The sequence below is a fragment of the Eschrichtius robustus genome, chromosome 4, assembly GCF_028021215.1.
Source record: "Eschrichtius robustus isolate mEscRob2 chromosome 4, mEscRob2.pri, whole genome shotgun sequence".
NCBI lineage: Eukaryota > Metazoa > Chordata > Mammalia > Artiodactyla > Eschrichtiidae > Eschrichtius > Eschrichtius robustus.
This window is the reverse complement of record NC_090827.1, coordinates 126,429,007-126,448,784: the sequence shown is the minus strand read 5'-3', so window position 1 is coordinate 126,448,784 and position 19,778 is coordinate 126,429,007. Positions and strand designations below refer to the sequence as shown.

General features: G+C 35.4%; 1 pseudogene; it reads right to left on the bottom strand.

Moving 5' to 3' along the window:
- The window catches only part of LOC137763527 (nucleolar protein 10 pseudogene), a 28,821-nt pseudogene that overhangs the window by 1,308 nt on the left and 7,735 nt on the right, over window positions 1-19,778 (bottom strand).

Sequence of the window (19,778 nt, the reverse complement as noted above, 5' to 3'; positions counted from 1 at the left end):
TTGGCTTAGAGACATCATCAGAAAGTGGTGGGAAAATTGTTTTTCTTCTTATGTTCATTATCACTCCCAGGCTTTCAGTGACAATGAGAAAAATCAGGATAAGCTGTTCTTAAGAATTTGAGGACATCATGGCAAAAGTTAACGATAAAGTATTTCTTAAAAGTAGCAAATATATCAACATTTTCATAATGAAATCATAGGACTAAAAAAGGATGTGACTTTTAGAATGCATTCCATATGCTATGTACCTTCTTATACATTAACTTCTTGAAGCTACATATCCGTTCCATAGGATATATATAGAAAAGAGTTTAGTCTAACTACTTTAGCAGAAATACTAAAGGAAATGAAATACCTCCTAGAAGCTCTAGGAGAGCTGGAAGAGAACCAGATTTGGATACTGCACTGACAGGAATAGTACAGGGTAGAAAAACTTCCAAATAGACCTTAAACATGAAAATTATCTGAGAATTTAAAAAGCATAAAGGAAATTATTAGTAATGGCATCATGAGAAACTATAAGTACATTAGAAAATATATTCAGTGTCTTCTCTCAACTTTTATACGATTTTCATGTGACTGATCTTCATCCAATTTCATGGCCATTGTAGGTACTCAAAAGCAGTGTATGTCCTTCACACTCAATTACATTAGCTTTAATTCTAATGATGTTTAAGCAAAATTTACAAATTAAAAGACGCTCAGCAAAATGATTTAGCTATCAGTTAACAGGCTAGAGTAGAGTTATTATTTGCTCACAATTATTTGGCTCCTCCCCACCCATGCCATGCTTCCCCATTGGTAGGGAATACACCCTCTTGTTCCATTGACATTGGCTTAGCCATGAGACTTGCTTTAGTCAATGGAGTGTGAGTAGGTGTGACATACACCTGTCCAAATAGAAGCTTTAAATGCTTTGCCTGGGTTGGCTCTGTCCTATCTAAGCAGTTGTCCTCTGCCATGAGAACATCATGTCTCAGACGGTGGCTCCTCCTTTAGGTTGGATACAGGTGTGAGAGGACACATGCAGCTGGGCTGAGCTCAGTGGAGCCCAGCAAAGAACAGCTTCCAAGTTACATCCACATCAATAAAAAATGTGTCTTGTGGAAAGCTGCTGCAATTTTGGGTTTGTTTCTTGCCATTAGTAAAAGTTGATAATATACAGGTAAACATAATTTCTTAACATAGGGTCAAATTTAGACATTACTACATTTAAAGGGAAAAGCCCTAAGGTTAAGGTTGAATTAAATTGCTTCCACATATCATTGCTAATAATTTACTTTTCTCAGCAAAAAGACCTTACACAAAAGGAGAAGAATATTCCACAGGACACTCGGTCTAATAAAAGAGAGTGTGTAGTGTGTATATCACTTTTTATATAATATATGAACACCTTTAGAGAATTTCCTAAGTTGCCTGTTATAATTTTTACTAATCATAGTCAGTTTCAGATACAAATACAAAATAAAATTGAATGTAGAATTCGGAAGTCATGATAGTATGAATTTGCTTTAAAACAATGATAAAATTTCTATGAACTGAACCTTATTACTATTGCTGGGCATACTCAGTTATAAGCCAAAGGTTTTTTCCTCCTAAAATTTTAACCCTCAGATAAGAGAATATAGTTATTTTATATCCAAGGTCTTACAAAGTCTAGTTATGGCAGACCTACTCTTAATTTACTAAATTTTGATTAATGAAATACAGTTTGGGAAAGAAGACACATTAGTCTGAAACTACATATGTCAATATTAGTATTAAATGATTAACTGAATAAATTGGTGAAAAAAACAAGAAAAAACTTTAATACGTATTTCTTCATTACTCTCACTGGGCTGACTTCAAAATTGTAAGTGTTTGATTGTAAACAAGGCTTCTAAAATTTACTTAAAAAGCAAAGCAGAAAGTGTGGTTATGTTTTGGAGATCATAAACGCATGTACATAGGACAATATAAAAAAATGTATTAATGTTTTCTGATTGTATACTCTCAAGGTAAAATTTCCGGTGAGAATAACATATACTGATCCAACACATGTTCTATCTTAAAAAATGTGGTCTGGCAAAATTATGTTCTCTCAACAAAGAGGATTCACCACCAACTCTGAGGGTGATGATACTACTTTGTAAGATACATATTAAAAGCTTGAATAAAATATTTTCAAGAAATGTGGAAACGCATATTTTTATATAAATAAGGTAATTATATAAGTGAATTTGAATATTTTAAAACTTATTTAATAAATTAAATATTAAAAGTTAATATTTTACAATTATGTATTTATAATTAAATATTAACATGGTATAGTTAGTAAAAAAGCCACAAACCTCATTTTGGACCTTCTCCTTGGGAAAATGGGAGATGGCTTTATAATTTGGGTTAACTCATAGTAGGAATGCATGGTATCTAACTCCCTTCTGGACCAATTCCTTTTAATATTTACTAAATAGTATTAATTAATCTCTCATCCCTTTTCCACTCAAGATCAGTTCACCCATTTAATAATCAATTAATCAGTCTAGAATGTAATTTACAAGAGGAAATGTCCATGTCTCCTAACTCCAGGAGCCTAAAGGTTAGATTGAAAGGCAGAGCTCCTATTTAATCATTCTAACATGTTTGATTATTTTTCTTTTGATGAAGAAGAAGACAGAATTCAACAGCCAAAGAGTAAGATGTCATCTCAGACTCAGATCAACCCTTTGTTAATTAAGACATTGCTGGGCCCAATTAGACAAGTAATGATTCAATTACTGTCACTGGTAAAGGGAGGCAGCTTAATTGGTTTCCTTCAACCACCACAATTTAAATTGAATTTTCATTAAAACTACAGGAGGGCAGACAGCAGAAGCAAGAAGAACTAAAATCCTGCAGCCTGTGGAATGAAAACCACATTCACAGAAAGATAGACAAAATGAAAAGTCAGAGGTCTATGTACCAGATGACAGAACAAGATAAAACCCAGAAAAACAACTAAATGAAGTGGAGATAGGCAACCTTCCAGAAAAAGAATTCAGAATAATGATAGTGAAGATGATCCAGGACCTCAGATAAAGAATGGAGGAAAAGAGTGAGGAGATGCAAGAAATGTTTAACAAAGACCTACAAGAATTAAAGCACAAACATGTAGAAGAATTAAAGAACAAACAAACAGGATGAAAAATACAATACCTGAAATGAAAAATACACTAGAAGGAATCAATAGCAGAATAACTGAGGCAGAAGAACAGATAAGTGACCTGGAAGACAGAATGGTGGAATTCACTGCTGTGGAACAGAATAAAGAAAAAAGAGATAAAAACAGCCTAAGAGACCTCTGGGACAACATTAAATGCACCAACATTCCCATTATAGGGGTCCCAGAAGAAGAAGAGAGAGATAAAGGATCCAATAAAATATTTGAAGAGATTATAGTTGAAAACTTTCCTAATATGCGAAAGGAAATAGTCACCCAAGTCCAGGAAATGTAGAGAGTCCTAGGCAGGATAAACCCAAGGAGAAACACGCTGAGACACACAGTAATCAAATTGACAAAAATTAAAGACACAGAAAAATTATTAAAAGCAACAAGGGAAAAATGGCAAATAATATACAAGGGAACTCCCATAAGGTTAACAGCTGATTTCTCTGCAGAAACTCTACAAGCCATAAGGGAGTGGCACAATATATTTAAAGTGATGAAAGGGAAGAACCTACAACCAACATTACTCTACCCAGCAAGGATTTCATTCAGATTCAACAGAGAAATCAAAACCTTACAAAACAGCAAAAGCTAAGAGAATTCAGCACCACCAAACCAGCTCTACAACAAATGTTAAAGGAACTTCTCTATGTGGGAAACACAAGAGAAGAAAATGACCTACAAAGACAAACCCAAAACAATTAAGAAAATGGTAATAGGAACATACATACCAATAATTACCTTAAATGTAAATGGATTAAATGCTCCAATCAAAAGACAAAGACCCGCTGAATGGATACAAAAACAAGACCCGTATATATGCTGTCTACAAGAGACTCACTTCAGACCTAGGGACACATACAGACTGAAAGTGAGGGGATGGAAAAAGATATTCCATGCAAAAGGAAATCAAAAGAAAGCTGGAGTAGCAATACTCATATCAGATAAAATAGACTTTAAAATAAAGAATGTTAGAAGAGACAAGGAAGGACACTACATAATGATCAAGGGATCAATCCAAGAAGAAGATATAACAATTATAAATATATATGCACCCAACATAGGAGCACCTCAATACATAATGCAAATGTTAACAGCTATAAAAGAGGAAATCGATGGTAATACAATAATAGTGGGGAACTTTAACACCTCACTTACACCAATGGACAGATCATCCAAACAGAAAATTAATAAGGAAACACCAGCTTTAAATGGCACAATAAACTACAGAGATTTAATTGATATTTATAGGACATTCCATCCAAAAACAGCAGATTACTCTTTCTTCTCAAATGCACACAGAATATTCTCCAGGATAGATCACATCTTGGGTCACAAATCAAGCATTGGTAAATTTAAGAAAATTGAAATGACATCAAGCATCTTTTCTGAGCACAACTCTATGATATTAGAAATAAATTACAGGGGAAAAAAACGTAAAAAACACAAACACATGGAGGCTAAACAATACAATGCTAAATAACCAAGAGATCACTGAAGAAATCAAAGAGGAAATCAAAAAATACCTAGTGACAAATGACAATGAAAACACGACGATCAAAACCTATGGGATAAAGCAAAAGCAGTTCTAAGAGGGAAGCTTATAGCAATGCAATCCTACCTTAAGAAAAAAGAAAAATCTCAAATTAACAGTCTAACCTTATACCTAAAGGGACTAGAGAAAAAGAACAAACAAAACCCAAAGTTAGTACAAGGAAAGAAATCATAAAGATCAGAGCAGAAATAAATGAAATAGAAACAAAGAAAACAATAGCAAAGATCAATGAAACTAAAAGGTGGTTCTTTGAGAAGATAAACAAAATTGATAAACCATTAGCCAGACTCATCAAGAAAAAGGGGGAGAGGACACAACTCAATAATATTAGAAATGAAAAAGGAGAAGTTACACAGACACCACAGAAATACAAAGCATCCTAAGAGACTACTACAAGCAACTCTATGCCAATAAAATGGACAACCTGAAAGACATGGACAAATTCTTAGAAAGGTATAATCTTCCAAGCCTGAGCAATGAAGAAATAGAAAATATGAACAGATGAATCACAAGTAATGAAATTGAAACTGTGATTAAAAATCTTCCAACAAGCAAAAGTCCAGGACCAGATGGCTTCACAGACGAATTCTATCAAACATTTAGAGAAGAGCTAACACCCATCCTTCCCAAATTCTTCCAAAAAATTGCAGAGGAACACTCCCAAACTCATTTTATGAGGCCACCATCACCCTGCTACCGAAACCAGACAAAGATAATACAAAAAAAGAAAATTACAGATCAATATTACTGATGAATATAGATGCAAAAATCCTCAACAAAATACTAGCAAACAGAATCCAACAGCACATTAAAAGGATCGTACACCATGATCACATGTGATTTACCCCAGGGTTGCAAGGATTCTTCAATAAACGCAAATCAATCAATGTGATAACCCATATAAACAAATTGAAGGAGAAAAACCATAAGATTATCTCAATAGATGCAGAAAAAGCTTTTGACAAAATTCAACACCCATTTATGATAAAAACTCTCCAGAAAGTAGGCATAGAGGGAACTTACCTCAACATAATAAAGGCCATATATGACAAACCCACAGCCAACATCCTTCTCAATGGTGAAAAACTGAAACCATTTCCTCTAAGATCAGGAACAAGAAAAGGTTGCCCACTCTCACCACTATTATTCAATATAGTTTTGGAAGTTTTAGCCACAGCACTCAGAGAAGAAAAAGAAATAAAAGGAATCCAAATTGGAAAAGAATAAATAAAGCTGTCATTGTTGCAGATGACATGACACTATACATAGAGAATCCTAAAGATGCTACCAGAAACCTACTAGAAATAATAAATTTGGTAAAGTAGAAGGACACAAAATTAATGCACAGAAATCTCTTGCAGACCTATACACTAATGACGAAAAATCTGAAAGAGAAATTAAGTAAACACTCTCATTTACCATTGCAACAAAAAGAATAAAATACCTAGGAATAAACCTACCTAAGGAGACAAAAAACCTGTATTCAGAAAACTATAAGACACTGATGAAAGAAATTAAAGATGATACAAACAGATGGAGAGATATACCATGTTCTTGGATGGGAAGAGTCAACATTGTGAAAATGACTCTACTACCCAAAGCAATCTACATATTCAATGCAATCCCTATCAAACTACCAATGGCATTTTTCACACACCTAGAACAAAAAATTTCACAAGTTCTATGAAACACAAAGACCCTGAATAGCCAAAGCGATCTTCAGAAAGAAAAATGGAGCTGGAGGAATCAGGCTCCCTGACTTCAGACTATACTACAAAGCTGTAGTAATCAAGACAGTGTGGTACTGGCACAAAAACAGAAATATAGATCAATGGAACAGGATAGAAAGCCCAGAGATAAACCCACATGCATATGGTCACCTTATTTTTGATAAAGGAGGCAAGAATATACAATGGAGAAAAGACAGCCTCTTCAATTAGTGGTGCTGGGAAAACTGGACAGCTATATGTAAAAGAATGATATTAGAGCACTCTCTAACACCATACACAGAAATAAGCTCAAAATGGATTACAGACCTAAATGTAAGGCCAGACACTATCAAACTCTTAGAGGAAAACATAGGCAGAACACTCTATGACATAAATCGCAGCAAGATCCTTTTTTGACCCACCTCCTAGAGAAATGGAAATAAAAACAAAAATAAACAAATGGGACCTAATGAAACTTAAAAGCTTCTGCACAGCAAAGGAAACCATAAACAATAGAAAAGACAACCCTCAGAATGGGAGAACATATTTGCAAATGAATAAACTGACAAAGGATTAAACTCCAAAATTTACAAGCGGCTCATACAGCTCAATATCCAAAAAACAAACAACCCAATCCAAAAATGGGCAGAAGACCTAAATAGACATTTCTCCAAAGAAGATATACAGATTGTCAACAAACACATGAAAGGATGCTCAACCTCACTAATCATTAGAGAAATGCAAATCAAATGTGCAGTGAGGTATCACCTCACACCAGTCAGAATGGCCATCATCAAAAAATCTACAATCAATAAATGCTGGAGAGGGTGTGGAGAAAAGGGATCCCTCTTGCACTGTTGGTGGGAATGTAAATTGATACAGCCACTATGGAGAACAGTATGGAGGTTCCTTACAAAACTAAAAATAGAGCTACCATACAACCCAGCAATCCCACCTCTGGGCATATACCTTGAGAATACCATAATTCAAAAAGAGTCAAGTACTGCATTGTTCATTGCAGCTCTATTTACAGTAGCCAGGACATGGTAGCAACCTAAGTGTCTACTGACAGATGAATGGATAAAGAAGATGTGGCACATATATACAATGGAATATTACTCAGCCATAAAAAGAAACGAAACTGAGTTATCTGTAGTGAGGTGGATGGACCTAGAGTCTGTCATACAGAGTGAAATAAGTCAGAAAGATAAAAACAAATACCATGTTCTAACACATATATATGGAATCTAAAAAAAAAATGTTCTGAAGAACCTACGGACAGGGCACGAATAAATATGCAGATATAGAGAATGAACTTGAGGCCACAGGGAGGGGGAAGTGTAAGCTGGGACAGAGTGAGAGAGTGGCATGGACATATATACACTACCAAATGTAAAATAGATAGCTAGTGGGATGCAGCTGCATAGCACAGGGAGATCAGCTAAGTGTTTTGTGACCATCTAGAGAGGTGAGATAAGGAGGGTGTGAGGGAGATGCAAGAGGGAGGAGATTTGGGGATATATGTATACATATAGCTGATTCACTTTGTTATATAGCATAAACTAACACAACATTGAACAGCAATTATACTCCAATAAAGATGTTAAAAAAAAAAAAGAATATAAACCACATGATCATCTCAATAGATGCAGAAAGAGCTTTGGACAAAATTCAACAACGACTTATGATAAAAACCCTCCAGAAAGTAGGCATAGAGGGAACCTACCTCAACATAATAACAGCCATATCCAACAAACCCACAGGAAACATCATTCTCAATGTTGAAAAACTGAAAGCCTTTCCTCTAAGATCAGGAAGAAATCAAGGATGTCCACTCTTGCCACTATTATTCAGCATAGTTTTGGAAGTCCTAGCCACAGCATTCAGAAGAAAAAGAAATAAAAGGATTTCAAATTGGCATAGAAGAAGTAAAACTGTCACTGTTTGCAGATGATATGATATTATACATAGATAATCCTAAAGATGCCACCAGAAAACTACTAGAGCTAATCAATGAATTTGGTAATGTTTCAGGATACAAAATTAATGCGCAGAAATCTCTTGCAGTCCTATACACTAACAACGAAAATCAGAAAGATGAATTAAGGAAACAATCCCATTCACTATTGCAACAAAAAGAATAAAATACCCAGCAATAAACCAACCTAAGGAGGTAAAAGACCTGTACTCAAAAAACTATAAGACACTGATGAAAGAAATCAAAGATGACACAAACAAATGGAGAGATGTACCATGTTCTTTGATTGGAAGAATCAATATTGTGAAAATGACTGTTCTACCTAAAGCAATCTACAGATTCAATGCAATGCCGATCAAAGTTCTAATGGCATTTTTTACAGAACTAGAACAAAAAATCTTGAAATTTGTATGGAGACACAAAAGATCCGAATAGCCAAAGCTACCTTGGCGGAAAAAAATGGAGCTGGAGGAATCAGACTCCCTGTCTTCAGACTATACTACAAAGCTACAGTAATCAAGACAATATGGTACTGGCACAAAAACAAAAATATAGATCAATGGAACAGGATAGAAAGCCTAGAGATAAACCCATGCACCTATGGTCAACTAATGTATGACAAAGGAGGCAGGGATGTATTGAAGAAAAGAAAGTCTCTTCAATAAGTTGTGCGGGGAAAATGGGACAGCTACATGTAAAAGAATGAAACTAGAGCACTCCCTAACACCATACACAATAATAAACTCAAAATGGATTAAAGACCTAAATGTAAGGCCAGACACTATCAAACTCTTAGAGGAGAACATAGGAAGAACACTCTTTGACATAACTCTCAGCAAGATCCTTTTTGACCCACCTTCTAGAGTAATGGAAATAAAGACAAAAATAAACAAATGGGACCTAATGAAACTTAAAAGCTTTTGCACAGCAAAGGAAACTATAAGCAAGACAAAAAGACAACCCCTCAGAGTGGGAGAAAATGTTTGCAAATGAATCAACTGACAAAGGATTAATCTCCAAAATATATAAACAGATCATGCAGTTCAATATAAAAAAAACTAACGACCCAATCAAAACATGGGCAGAAGACCTAAATAGACATTTCTCCTAAGAAGACATACAGATGGCCAAGAGGCACCTGTAAAGCTGCTCAACATCACTAATTATTAGAGAAATGGAAATCAAAAATACAATGAGGTGTCACCTCACACTGGTTAGAATGGGCATTATCAGAAAATCTACAAACAACAAATGCTGGAGAGGGTGTGGAAAAAGGGAACCCTCTTGCACTGTTTGTGGAAATGTAAATTGATACAGCCACTATGGAGAACAGTATGGAGGGTCCTAAAAAAAGTAAAAATAGAACTACAATATGACCCAGCGATCCCAGTACTGGGCAGATACCCAGAGAAAACCATAATTCAAAAAGGCACATGCACCCCAATGTTCATTGCAGTACTATTTACAATAGCCAGGTCATGGAAGCAACCTAAATACCCATCGACAGATGAATGGATAAAGAAGATGTGGTACATATATACAATGGAATATTACTCAGCCATAAAAAGGAACGAAATTGGGTCATTTGTAGAGACGTGAATGGACCTAGAGACTCTCATACAGAGTGAAGTAAGTCAGAAAGAGAAAAACAAATATCATATATTAACGCATGTATGTGGAATCTAGAAAAATGGTACAGATGAACCGGTTTGCAAGGCAGAAATAGAGACACAGATGTAGAGAACAAAAGTATGGACACCAAGGGGGGGAAGTGGAGGCAGGGAGCGGTGGTGATGGTGGGATGAATTGGGAGGTTGGGATTGACATATATACACTAATGTGTATAAAATAGATAACTAATAAGAACCTGCTGTAGAAAAAAATAATAAAATAAATATTTTAAAAAAGAGACAAAAAAACAAACAAAAAACCAAAAGCAAACAAAAAAAATTCATGCCAAGTTCAGCTTACTGATTATTTACCAATTGTAATACTATTTGTACTTAATTAAATGTGCATATAAAAAAAAAACCTACAAAGGCACATTTCTTCAAAAATGGCCAAAAAGGCTACGTAATCCTCTTTTGGGATCTTTTTCCCCATAGTTCTAAAGTTCCAAAATTATAAGTTGACTTTTACTATTAAGTGAAAACACACAAATACTTTCCTATTGGCCTGTGAGTAGATTAATATGAGCCTATGTGGGTTAATCCTTCCAGAATAACATTTAGTAGGACAATCAATGTTATACTAGGAACTTAAACCCACGTCCTCTCCAGGAAAACATGGCAGAAATATGATAATCCAATGATTCTCTTGGAGCCTACTTGCAAAAATTTAATTTTGACCCCTTCAGACTAGCTTGACCCCATATTTTGATTTAAAAGACTAGTCTTTTTAAAAAGTGCTTGTATTTTTGGACAATTGGATCTAAAAACATTATAAAAATTGAATATGTTTGTAAATTTTATTGGCTTCTACTCCCACTTCTGATCTCTTTTGCTGAGCAACCAGTTCTTATGCCAAACTAATCGTCCCCAACTAATCCCTTGTTTCTTCACACTGTGGAAGATGTGTCATATATGCTTGGCAAATCTGCTCTAGAGCTTTGCTTTTTGAAGCGTAGTCTGTGGTCACACATGGCTCACAGAGGAGCAGACTAGAAATGAAGACTCTCAGGCTCCACCTCAGACCTACTGTATCAGAATTCACACTTTTAAGAGTAACCCTAGATGGCTGGTTTGCACTTTAAAGGTTGAAGAAAACTCCTCTTAGGATTTCCTTGTAATTACTCTTTGGAACAACAGTTCTCAGCCCTAGTTGCACATTAGAATCACCTGGGGAACTTTCAAAATTCCTAGTCCTGTTGCCCAGGGCACACACTTGTCTATAGCAGAATCACTGGACATGGTCCAGCTATCAGTATATTTTAATGATCCCCTGATGATTCCAACGTGCAATCAAGATTGAGACTCTTTAGAGTGAATCAGAATCACCTGGTGATATTCTCAAAACAGACTCTGGCCCTCAAATGCCCCGAATTCCTGATATAGTAGGTAATGGGTGGGATCTAAGATGTACCTTGAACAAGTTCCAAGTTGCTGTTGCTGCTACTCAGGTAGCCATGCTTTGAGAAATATGAACTTAGAGGATGGGACTCAGAGGGGAAAATTTCAAAAACTGTTGCCTAGGAAAAAGTATTACTCCATCTCCAGCCTATCTCCTGCTATTCCTTATAAATAAATTGATGAATTCAATATTTATGAGCCTTCTGACACCCTGAACTTCTTTACTCTGAAACCCATAGCTTTACTGTTCTTCAGAAACCCAATCACCAAGCCGCATCATGGCTATTTTTTTCAGCACCCAGAACAGTTCCACCAAAAAAAAGTCAGACTTCATACTAGATAGATACACTTGAACACAACCCAAGAAACACTGACAGCATACTCTTCTTTCTGGATTTTTTCATCCCAATAAATGACATCACCGTTTACCTCAGCTATGTGATCTATTATGTCCCAGAGTCATCTTTGATTCTCTTTTCTCTTTCACATTATGTCCAATACACCAACAAGTTCTACTGATCATTTCCCTGTAACACCCTTAATCATATCTTCTCTTTTCCCTATTAACCAAGAGCAATCATCTTAGTCTCTGTTTCCTCACAGATGGTTGTGTCTCTCCCTATCCTCATCCAGTCAGGCACTGACTGAATTGTTAAAATACAAACTGCTTGTCACACACAAATCTTGCTTCCACAATTAAAAAGTGTCAATATTTCTCCATTACACATAAAATAAAATCCAAAATAAATAGGGCATTCAGAATACTTCCACAATCTTATCTTCTCCCTCAGTGCACCTTGCCAACCTATCTCCCACAACCTTTCTTCATAATCCTGCTGAATTTCCAAACCCACTGAATCTCTCATGACTCCATAAACATGCTATTTATTTCCATTCTTTTACATATATATATATCAAATAGAATATGTAATATATATTCTATGTAGTTCTATATAATTCTATAATATATAACTAGAAACCATCTCTTCACTGTTGTTTTAAAATACAATTCAGTCTTTAAGACTCAGGTCTCATATTTCTTCAAATTCAAAGTCTTCCTCAATACCCTTGAGTAGAAAAATAACTTATTCCATTTTACCATTTAGTATTTTCCTATTGATAGTTTTACATCAATATGTCTTTCTGTATTCACAATAGTGTCCCTCACAGCATTTAGCAATATCTGGCTCTCAAAAAAATTGTTGCATTTGTTATTACATAAATGGTAGAATTATCATCAAATAGTAATTCTCTGTCCTTCAATATTGTTACTATGCCCCACTTCAAACATATACCAAAAAAAGATAGACTCAGGGAAAATTCTCTCTTTAGTGTAGATAGGGAATTCTTTTCCATTAGTTCATATGGATTAGATAATCCTGATGATGCCATTAGCAGTCACTGCAGTTCTCTAAAAGCGTACGTTCAAAGTCATCAATCAGGTTTCCAAAGCCATATTTTAGCCCATTCTTATAATAAGAAAAGAATTGGGGTAGGAAAATGATGGGGAAAACTTTTTTCTCATTAGGTAACAACTATATTCCTGCCACTATGAAACTAATAAAAACGACCATTTATTTTCTGTCAGTTTCAAATACAGCTCTTTCACATACATTTTTATACCAACATCGAGATTGAGAGAAAATTTTTCTGTTTTTCCAGTTGAGCAAACTGAGACACAGGGAAACTAAATAATTTCCATGTCAGATAATTAGTGACAGGTTTAAGATATAGCTAGTAGTCTGCTTTTTAATACACCAGAAGACTTTACAGCCAATAGCTGCTTTCCATTTCAATTACATGTGTAGTCTGGAGCATGCTGAGAGTGTGATAAATGATACGATGTTTGTTATACTATTGAAGTCCAGAACTGGAGGACAAAACTACAGAATTAAACTAAAACCAACTTCATGGAAAGATATTAAACTAGCAAATATTTACACATTCTAAATTTACAAATTACTAATAGCAATTCAGTAACTGAATTATGTATTTAATACTACTAAATAGTAATTTGGTAGACAAATATATTTCAAGAAGAATAAGTGAATCTTACTTCTTAAAAGGATCATTTGAATGTCAGCATGAGTCAGAGTAAGAAAAAGACAACACCTTAACTAGTTCAGAAGTTACCCAGCTAATACTGTGATGTAATCACATAAACTAATTCAGAAACAACCAAATTATTCAGAAGATGAGAGGTAGGAATATAAAATATATATAGATAGCTTCATTAAGTTTATTATATCCTTCCCTGCCTTAATAAAGACAGTAGATTAAATGTAGTTAAGCATTTACTTGATGACTCAGGGTAATTATTTTATACCAGTTCTGTACTACAGTATGGAAACATTCCTTCTCCTCCCCCATCCTTGACTTGATACTATGTGTAAGCCGTATCTTGCTTTTTGCCAAAAATTCTGGCAGACATCTATGTTGTTCTCATTGCTCCTATGTCTTTTTTCTTTGACCTGTCACTTGTTATTGCTGTCAGACTTTTTTTTGTTTCTTTGTTATCCCATGGCTCATTTCTATTCTCCAGTTGTAAACTAGGATGGATTTGAGGATTATCAGGAGATTTCAGAAAATCAAACCATAATACTATCAGAAAAATGCTGTCAAATGTAGAAATTTGTTCTTTTCATTTTCACTTGAGAAAATAGTATGGGGAAAAAAACCCAGTAAAAGAACGGGATCTGTCCCAGTAAAACAGGGAAGGTCAGTCACGCTGGAAGTAGAATCACAAAGGGACCCTGATTTGACATACAAAAAGCCATCCTGTACTATTCCGAGTATCTTGGACATGGGGAAATAAATGTGACCTTGTAGGTTACTGAGACCTGAGAATTGCCCTACTGAAGAAAGAAAACAGACTTTAGAGCCTGAGACCAACCCTGAATTTAGGGGTGAATTTTTTAAGGAGCCACTCTCGTTGAAAAGGTAAGGATTGTATTCCAGATGAAAACAAGGCTAGCAAGACAGTCAGCGCATGCAGCATCTTTTAGAGGTTAGAACACGTTTTCTTGAACATCAGCGTCCAGTCTTGGGTTTCCTGTCCATCTCCCATATCAGTATTTCAGATTAAAATTCCCTCTGATGAGCATGAAACTTTCACTGCGTCTGTAACCTTTGTTCTTGGTTCAGTTCTGAGAAATCATGGCAGAGGGCAGCAAAGAGAAGTGGGACTTTCCCTATACGAGTCAGTAATAATGGGAGGATAGTGGCACTGGTGTTTTGAGACGTTAATCACAGTGAAGCACCCCAGACAGCCCTGAGAGTGGCAGGGAGAAGAAGGCAGTGTGGAGAAGCAACTGCCACTTGGTTTGAAAGGCATGTGTGAAATATGCTTTTTTTACTTCTTACTATACTACAGAAAGATGACCCTTAGATAGGAGAGGTCACAAGTTACAATTTGAATTATAATAAATAGACTTTATAACTACTGTTCATTTCATTAATTTCACTTACAGTGCATTCCTGATTTTGTTCAAGATCATTTCAGAAGTCTGAGGTTGCTGTAAAGCGCTTATTTGTTTAGTGGTCACTTTAAGCACCAGTATCGTCACGTACGTTTGCCAAAGCTAAGTAAAAGATAAAAATCTGGGGGTGCTCTGGAAAGTGAGTGTCTGCTGCCCTGGATCCACACAGTTAATAACCACACACATACACACACACACACACATACACACACACACAGACTCCAGAAAGAAAGAAAGAGTACGCACTGTGTGCTGTAAATCATTTTCCTATTTTTATAATGTGCACATTTAGACATTTTGCTGGTCTAAATTATCCTTATCTGTTAAAGGCATACATCATGTTCTTCTCAAGCAAATTGTTGTAATAAATATTTAAATGTCTAAGGTGGATTACGGTACATTAGAGGTACATTTTAAGATCACATTTTTCTTTGGGAGCTTTTACACTCTATTAGGGAAGTATAGTCTAGGTGCTATTAATCATTAACTAGGATGAATTGAAGAGCCATATTGAAATTGCAACACAAGGATTAGTTCTCTACTGGAAATTAGAATATAGAGTAAGAATTTGAAATTAATCAGCCCCCAATTTTTGGTATCTCTGAATATGTATCTTTCTGAACCAAACTTCAGAATGGAGTGTTGCCGTTTTGTGTCAATAGCTGTGCTGTCTAATATGGTAGCCACTAACCATATGTGGACATTTGAATACAAGTTTAAGTTAACTGCAGTTAAAGAAAATAAAAATTTTGTCCCTCAGTTACACTAACCATATTTCAGGTGCCCAACAGTCATGTTTGGCTAGTGGCTACCATATTGAATACAGATGTAGAACATGTCCATCATCTCAGGAAGTTCTACTGAGTAGTGCTGGTGTATAGGATGATTTTCCTTCTTTCCTTCTACATTACCCAGGTACACATTAAAATGTAAGCCATTATGGCAACATTTGAGAATGGCATATCCCAATACGCTGGCTAGCTAAAATGGAAGACAGTTTAGTGATACAAACACATCTCTTTTTCCACCTTTTCTTTCCTGGACTTAAGATACAGTAAGGTTTAAATGCTTTCAGAATTTGTTCAGTCCTCACAGTTAGCTAGGTTATGAGTATACCCCTGAAAAAGGAAATTCAGTTGCTTATTTTCCCCATATACTGGGATATTATTTCTTGGATTCAGCCTCGGAGAGTGATAATATACAATTTGGGAAATAAAATTAAAGAAAAGTGCAGTCCCCTCCCCTGCCAGGTAACAGGAGAGCAGAGAGACATATACTTGTTTATGGACCATCAAATAGTTCCATGAATTAAAGATCCTTGCACTAAATTCAGGTCTCTTCTGTGAATTCCCAATGGGTATTAAATTTAAATACCTCTCAGGTTCTCACCATAAGGCCATTAGGACAAACGTAAGATCTTTGTTGGTATAATTTCCTTTCTCTTCCTCCAGGTAACTGTATTTTGAAAAGGTAATCAAGATTAGGAATTGCCTTCATTCAGGCAGAGATGGGATTTAGTTAAATAGGTATAACCGATCAAGAAATGCTCTATGTATTTGAAGATGAGAAATCTACTAACTGGTCTGAGGCATCACATTAATGTATTGGACGGTGAACAGAGAGGTTCTAGTCTGAGTACCAGCCTATTATAGCCACAGAGATGTTGAGATTTGTGGAGTCTCAGAGTGAGCAAAAAACCACCAAGACTTAGCAGGTTTCTAGGGAGCTGCTGAAAAAAAGAAATACACCAGAGGTTTAGCTGTGGATTAGTTGTACCTTGAGCACTCAACAGTCAGGATTTCTGTCAAGATTTGAAAACAATGCCATCTCATAGTCATCAGCTTGAATTATCAGCAGGTCTTGGAAGCTTTGAACTTTCTGGTGATTATGTGCCCTTTATCCAGTCTTATGCCACCATATGTGCTTTTTTTTAGTCAGAGTATGTTACATTAACTGGTTTCAGAAGTCTGGGTGACCCAAATATACAGCTCTAATGTCTCAAATAAAGAACATAGGACTGTAATTGAATAATTACATACTTGCATACTTGAATACTATGAATTTTATGAATACTATGCAGTTACGATTTGACATATGGTTAATATGGTGTGTCTGGATGAGTTACTTGAATATAGTCAAGAACATAAAAGGAACCCATCCATACAAATCACAATTACTGCTCCTGCTGATAGATTATCTGGGAGGAAATAAAAGGATATCTTAGGGAAGCCACCTCTGGTGAATCTGTGGCAGAGACCCTGCCTCATATGACCTCTCAGACTGCCTAACATATTGACATCACTTCATGATGATGCTACCAGGTAGAACTTTACCCGGTCCCACAGAAACTTTTCTTTTTTATCATAGAAAATCTTCTGAGAAGGGTAAAATGACCAGTACAATAAGCTAGTAAAAATTACATCAACTGGATTGTTCTTGTACAAAGACCTTGCCCATATCATCTAAACCATGGGTGGGAAATTAGTTGGAAAACTAATTTGTAGCAAGAGCATTTTATTTATTCTGTAGTTCAGAATAGGGAGGTTCTGGGGTGTAACTTAGGAGACAGTGACCAGGAGTTGCTGTAGGATTGCTTAGCATAAGAGACCCTGTAAGTTAGCTCAGGGAATCAAGGAATAGCGGGAAACAGATTGTCTTACAAAACAGCCCAACATGTGCTAATATTAGTAAGCACCTTCATCACTTAGCTTTAAAAAAAAGAGAGAGTCCTATTTAGTGGGAAAAGAACAAACCCATCCTTATATACCATATATATAAGGCCAGTCCATATACCCTATATTTAAACATGTAAAAGTTATAAATTAGTATTACAAATTGTTAAATCAAATTGTCCCCGGTAGACAATTAAATCTTCACAATTAAAATTTTTTAATGTAAATGAAATCATTGTTTTTATATTATTGAAATTTGGCACAAGAAAATCAAAGACAACTAAATCTTTTTTTGCCCACCTTTTGATGTTCTACTGATGGGCTGACAATGTTTGAATAATAAATGGAACACTGATAATTTATAAATGATTTTGTATTTAGCTCATAAGATTTATTTCTTATCTTACATACATCAAAATCACTATTCTGGGATAAAGAACATGTGATATATATATATATATATATATATATATATATATATATATATATATATACACACACACAATGGAATACTATTCATCCATTAAAAAGAAAGAAATAATGCCATTTGCAGCAACATGGATAGAACTAGAGTTTATCATACTAAGTGAAGTCAGAAAGAGAAAGACAAATACCATATGATATCACTTATATGTGGAAGCTAAAATATGACACAAATGAACTTATTAACGAAATAGACTCACAGACATAGAGAACAGACTTATGGTTGCTAAGGAAGAGGAGAGGTTGGGGAGGGATGGATTGGGAGTTTGGGATTAGCAGATGCAAATAATTATAAAATGGATAAACAACAAAGTCCTACTATATAGCAAAGGGAACTATATTCAATATCCTATGATAAACCATAATGGAAAAGAACAGTTAATAGAATATATATATATTCTATTATATATATAATTGAATCACTTTGCTGTATACCAGAAAGTAACACAACATTGTACATCAACTACACTTCAATAAAAAATAAATTCAAAACAGTTCCTCTTTTCCAACTGCAAAAAAACCCCATCATTATTCTGTAATAATCAAGATATGCACATAACTTTTTGGCCCTGTGGTAGGCAGAATTCTAAGGTGGCCCTACAAAGTATCCTAGCCCCTAGTGTACCAGGGACTCCCATTTATTGCATTCAACCAAGGGCTAATCTAGGTATTGCTGTGAAGGTATTTTGCAAATGTAATTAAGATCTAGAATCGGTTTACCTTAAAATAGAGAGATTCTTTGGGTGGGCCCAAACTAATCACATGAGCCCTTTAAAAGCAGGGATCAAAGAGAAAGTCAGAGACTCAAAGCATGAGAAGATTCATTGCACTGTTTCTGGCTTCTAGATGGATGAGGCCACACGACAAGGAATGCAGGCTGCCTCTAGAGCTGAGAGCAACCCTTAGTGCAGCCAGCATCTTGCTATCAACTGTGTGATACCCTGAGCATGAACTCAGCCACGTTGTGCTGGACTTCTGACCTGCAGAACTGAGTACTAACACATGAGTGTTGTTTCAAGCCACTAAATTTGTGGTAATTTGCTGTGTATCAATAGAAAAGTAATAGACCTTCATTAAAAGTTATACTGATGACAACTTTAGAGTGATGTGATTGAATGCCACTTTGTTTTTTAAATCTTGGTTTAACAATTTATCATACAGAGATTAGAAAATCTTGTTGAGTTTAGTTTATTTTGATCCTTGGGTTTAATCACTATAGTTAACAAAGATATCTCAAAAGATATATAAATCTTGGCTAAACTTACTGAGTAATGATACTTAGAGTTTTATTCCTAGCCATCCATTATACAAAGACTTGCTGAAGTTCAAGAAGCAAATTTTATACGTCCTAAGGTTTGTTAATCAGTTATTACGGAAACTAATCAGAAGATATTATATTTTTGTATTTGTAATAAATGTGTTCAAAATTAACTAAAATTATTTGCTTATAATATTTTAAAACAGGTTAGAAAATTCTCTTGCCAAGTTTTTCACTTTTAAAAATGTGAAATCTGGGCTTCCCTGGTGGCGCAGTGGTTGAGAATCTGTCTGCTAATGCAGGGGACACGGGTTCGAGCCCTGGTCTGGGAAGATCCCACATGCCGCAGAACAGCTGGGCCCGTGAGCCACAATTACTGACTGAGCCTGCGC